Source organism: Oreochromis niloticus, linkage group LG4 (assembly GCF_001858045.2).
Source record: "Oreochromis niloticus isolate F11D_XX linkage group LG4, O_niloticus_UMD_NMBU, whole genome shotgun sequence".
Classification (NCBI taxonomy): Eukaryota; Metazoa; Chordata; class Actinopteri; order Cichliformes; family Cichlidae; genus Oreochromis; species Oreochromis niloticus.
Window position 1 is genome coordinate 4,117,184 of NC_031969.2, and position 5,723 is coordinate 4,122,906.

Here is a 5,723-nt window from a genome sequence, read left to right on the forward strand (position 1 = left end):
GGAGAGAGCACTGGGGTCAAGATTCTTCTTCTTAATAATAGGTTGTACAACAGCATGTTTGAAGGCAATCCGAAAAGGTGGAGGTTCAGCCGGCAGGTCCAACGGAGCATGAGATCCAACAGGGCGAATCCAGCGATGACAGAACAATCTGATGCTTGAGTGATCCCAGTGAGCAAGGGAAAGGTGGTAGGGTGTCCCTGAAAGCACTGTGATTAGCCACATTATGAGAATTTAGGTAAGCCTTGATGCGCACACGGAAACCGCCTCGTTTACCCCGTTTCCTAGATTGCTTCCTGTGTGGAGGAGGAAAAAGGTAAGCGGCAGTCAGTAGGCAGTCAGAAAAGTCCGATGGGAGCGGGGGAAAATTTTCACTTTGGGTCAAGTGTTTGGTGATGCAAAGGCCTAAGTTTCAGAAGAGTTTGACAATCATATGTCAGTAGCACATAGCCATCGGGGCAGCACAGAAAAGAAAAAATAGCAAATAGACGTCGAAGACACGGCCCACCGTAAACATTGCCGCCATCTTGCTTTTGGACCCAGATGATTTTCAAAATTCCCGAGGTCAAGGTCACTGAGATTCAAAATCTTTTTAGTAGCTGTACCTAGGGGATGAATTTGACAATCCTATGTCACTTCGTTCTTGAGTTTTCCACGCTCCCCACCCAGCAGAGTGATTCCAAAAGCCCATCAGCCTTTTACAGCCAAGGGGTAAAAAAGCTGTTGAAGATATTTTAGATTTTTGAAGTTTTTTTGGTCCATGAAGTAACCATTTATTTTCAATAAAAACTGGCCTTCTATAACATTCACCACATATTCTGTCACTAAATTGCTTGGATCTTAGTTGAGGTACACGCAGAGCCCCTTGATAATACATTCACACACAAGATCAACATCATTCTGGCATAGAGTGACAAGCAGCATTTTGTTAAAATTATTATTTTCCCTAAAGTGGATACACAAATTACAATTCTTTCTTACCTGGGCCATGGGCTCCAGAATGTTCTGCAGTCTTCTTCCTATCTGTCCTCCTCGCTTTTTGAAGACCTTTATTAGTTTGTCAGATAGCATCTATCTGTGAGAGAAATCTGGACTGCAGTGGCATGTGGTAATGCACAAACTCTACATTTATCTAAAAAGAGAAGTTGTCACATAAAAATACTGTAAAATCTCACAGGGTTACATTCACACAAAGTTGTTATTTTTTTTCACATCGCTATTTATTAGTCATTGACCCAGAAACTACATCTATTATTGTCATGATAGACTGTGTGCAGCAGGCAGGAAAAGACCCAAATGCAGGACTCTCAAAGACGGGACTTAACTCAAAACGCAGCTTTTATTGCTGGAAGAACGCCTCATAAATAAAACTCACAGAAACAAAACAAAACTCTGAACACAGGAACTGAGCCACTACTAGTGATGGGTCCAGCAACACTGACGCACCAGCGCTTGTATCAAGCTCACAGAGTGAAGCCTGTGTCGGTGCGTGCGTCGCTTTAAGAAAAAGTCACGTGATCGATAGAGCTGCTGTATTGCTCATTGCCAACGCGCCAAACTGTGTTTAAAAGATACCGCATCTGTCAACGGAATGAGTCGCCACCAAAAAAAACACAAATTTACTCTCGCAAAGATTTAAAAAAACAACAACACATCTCTCCATAACAAAATGGAGCCCAAAAGAAAAAGAAATGTTTCTGCTGTGTGGGATCATTTTGATCTTTTAACTGCAAATTAGGGCTGGGTATCGTCACTGATTTCTAGAATCGATTTGTTTCCGATTCACAAGGTCCCGAATCGATTCGATTCGATTCAATTGGATTCGATTCGATTAAATTCAATTCAATTTGAATCTGGGAAATTTTGACAGTCAGAAATATTATAATTCAGATCAGTACATTTACATATTTTTGTAAATGTACTGATCTGATAAAACACAGAAAAACATGAAGGTGGTTTTCCTGGCCTGGGATTTTATAAAAATATTCTGCAGTACATCAAAAACGAAAGAAAACCATTAATCAACAACATTACCTCTGACGTTACAGTGGTTTTATTAGAGACACGGCTAAGCGTTTGGCATTTTGCATAATTTTAAAAAGTTTAAATTTGTTCAGTATTGAACGGCAGAAATTAGGTTTTCTTTTCGGAAGTATGTAAAACGAAAAAAAAAAAAAAACAGCAGCCGACAGCGCTGTAGACAACAGTAGACTTGTGTGTAACAAGCAAGCGAATAATGCAGAAAACAGATTTTTAGATGGGAAACTGTTCTTGAAGTACAGAGAGAGAGAGAGAGCTGTGCATGAAGTGTGATTTTTATCATGGTGGAAGCAAAACAGTAAAAGTCAGAGTGATTTCATGACGATGTTTATGTGAAGCGTAGTTTGGATCTTCTTTTGCTGCTGGTTCAGTCAATATTGTTTGGAGAGAGATAAAACTAACAGCTTTAGAATCAGCGCAAAAAGGGCGTGAACACAAAGCGCGGACCCGCCAAAACATCAGAATCAGCGAGCTGTCCGCTTTCAGCCCCGACCGTGTCCGTGCAGTTGTTGTGCCAAAAAGTGATTGTCTGCCAGAAAGTGATTGCCGTCCGCAGGAGCGCGCGCAGCCGCTTAAAGCTGCAGCACCCGTCGGGTGAGAAAGGCGACATCTCACTGATTCTGATCCGCGGGTCCGCGCTGTGTGTTTACGTCCTTGTGCAGAATCCGTGTACCTGCTCTCATTTACTGTCTTAGCTGTTTGGTGGTTGTTGAAATTTTGTGAGGTTTCACCTGAGATTCTGGCGTTTTGGTCAAAATAAATTTATATTAAAAAATCGATTCAGGATTTTAATGAATCGATTTCACGTTATCCAAGCCAGAATCGATTTTAATCGATGAATCGATTATTAAAACCCACCCCTACTGCAAATAGTTTGTCTGTCTTTGTTTCAGTGTAATCTATCAGAATAGGAAAAACAGCAATGTGACTTGCAGTGTAAATTATTTATTTCATTTTATGCAGGTTAAATGTCGCATCTGTTCTGCATTTCTTACACAAACAAAAGCACCTCCTCAGTGTTTAGGCATTACAGAGCCAAACGTGAAAATGAGGCGAAAAACACACCAAGAATGAACACAGGTAGGCCTATATTGACACTGAACAGCTTTATCATCACTTTTTTGGGGGTTAATATGTGTTTTATTATTTTGAAATCAAGCATCTAGGAAGACTGTTCTGGACCAGGCAGTCCTGAATTTTATCATAAAGGACTGCCAACCCCTTAGTATTGTGGAGAGTGTCGGAGAGAAAAATTCCAAGATCAGAGGATCCTTTAACGTACTGGAGGAATAGGAAGACATCTTATCAGAATCTTTTCCACCTGGCTTTACAGTTTTTGTGTACCCCAGCTTCATCTGTGCCTGTGAGTTTTCCAAAGCTGGGGAAATGGTGTCAAAAACAAACAAACAAAACAAAAAAAAACAACGCAATAGACTGAATGCAAAAACATTGGATAAACTTATTTTTCTGAATAGAAATTTATAATAAACTCTGAGTCAATTACATTTAAATGGGTAATATTATATTCACAATACTTTCATTTAATTTTCACTTAATGTAATTCACAGTATATTTTAAAGATTTCTACAATATTTGCAATGTAAAACATATAAAATGATTCCATGGAAAGTACAATACCTTACAGTGTATACAAGTATAAAAGTATAATATAACTAGGTCATTGAATCAGTGTCTGTTGTGAGTCTAATTTGCCTGTAATGATATTTAAGGTCCAGCAGGTGTCAGTATGGAGCAAAACAGCAACACTGTGTCGACACAGTATCGATACAGTTTGGGGAATGTGCTGAAACGCTTCACGAGGCCTCATCTACCCATCACTAGCCACTACAAGACAAAATACACAGCACACGGAGGGTAGCAACATTAACAACGCGACAGAGGGCAAAAGCAAATATAGAGCTTAAATACACAGTGGAGTAATTATGGAATGGAAAACAGGAGGGAGACACAGCTGGGTGAAATTAGGGCTAACGAGACGGGGGAAAGTAAAACTGAATACACTGACATAAAACATGGACCTTCAAAGTAAAACAGGAAACAAGAAACAAATAACAAAGACACAGACTTGACACTGAACTAAATCTAGAATAATAATAATCAAAACAGCTCCACTAAAGATTCAGAACATAATTCCTAATACAGAAAAAACACTAAAATATAACAAACAGAAAATTCTGGGTCAAAATGACCTAGAACCAGGGGCGTTTTTAGCCCATTTAGCCCAAAATGAATCAAAGCACCCCCCAAAGATTTCTTACTTTTTTTGACAATTTGCTGTTTGTGTCACACTACTAAAAATATAAAAAGCATACAGTACTTGGTTAAGACGTAATAGTTTAAGAACAAAAGTATAGTAGTATAGTATAACCACAAAATGGTTAGTTCGAGCTCGCCTCTTCCCTACCCTGGCTCTAGCGCCCTTTCTGCCAGAGCGATGGTGGCTGAGACGCAGCGGCGCGGAGGTGTAAGTGCCTGGCTTAAACCAGGACATGTTAGCTGCATTTAACCTTCAGTTACTCTTTATATAGTTAGGTAGGAGTCAGACCATGTTTCTTTTTAGCTGAAAAACATTACACCCAGGTAACCTGCAGTGTTGAAAACGTGCTTTCAGACAATGTTTGCTACCCTACCTACAATCCGTCCTATTCTGTAGTAAAATCAGCGACATTTGAGCGTCCTGTTGCTCCCATTGAAATTCATATAGCCTATTTAAAATCTAAAACTTAAAATTGTCCGTAGCCTACTGTTGTTACCACTGTCCTGTTTGAAATGGAATGAGAGAAGCTGCTTATTTTGTCATATGTGCATGTGCCGATATTAAACCCAAGGTACTAACTAGCTAACTGACTGGATGCCCATTAACCTTATAACTCCTGTTGTGTGTGTGTGTTTGTGTGTTTGTGTACAGAGAGACAGCCAGGTTCATAATGGATATAAGGAAGTTTTTTTTAACAAAAGGAGCCACATTCAGGTGAAAGTGTAAGATCAAATGATCCGTCAATAAAGGATAATGTTGGATCGGTGTTTCAATATTTATATCTTTTATTAGATCTTCATGTGGTTTGGTTATTTGCCTTTTGGTTGAAAGTACACTGAGAGAGGACTTTTTTATTAGTGATCTTAATAGTATTTATTTTCATATTAATGTTATTTTTTCATCTAATTACAATACAATCTATTTGTGTATGATTGTCAGTACAAAGAGGGAGAGAGGAAAAAGGGGAACATGTGGAGAAAGTACAAGGTCAGGAAGAACCAGGGAAGAAAACAGACAGGGAGGCCAAGCAAAGAGAAAAAATGGTGGACCACCACAGTCAATTTTCCCTCGCAGAACACACCCTGGGGGTGGAGTTTCAACAGAAAACATATATATTTTCTATTATTTTGATATGACTGGTTTTCAAAGACTGAACATCCTTCTAAAACAAGTGAAAAGCGTGAGAATTAATTATGTTTCGACCAAAAATATAAATATATCCATGTAGGATATATGAAGTGCATTTTTGCTAATTTAACAACCTTACCATTGCATTAGCTTCATGCTAGGGCATTATGCTTACATTAGCTTGAAGCTCCAGGTCGTCATTTTATTGAATTTTTTTTTTCTTGGTTCACAAACGAGATTTAGATAACTGTTACACTCAATCTTTGGTCTGTGTTGAGTC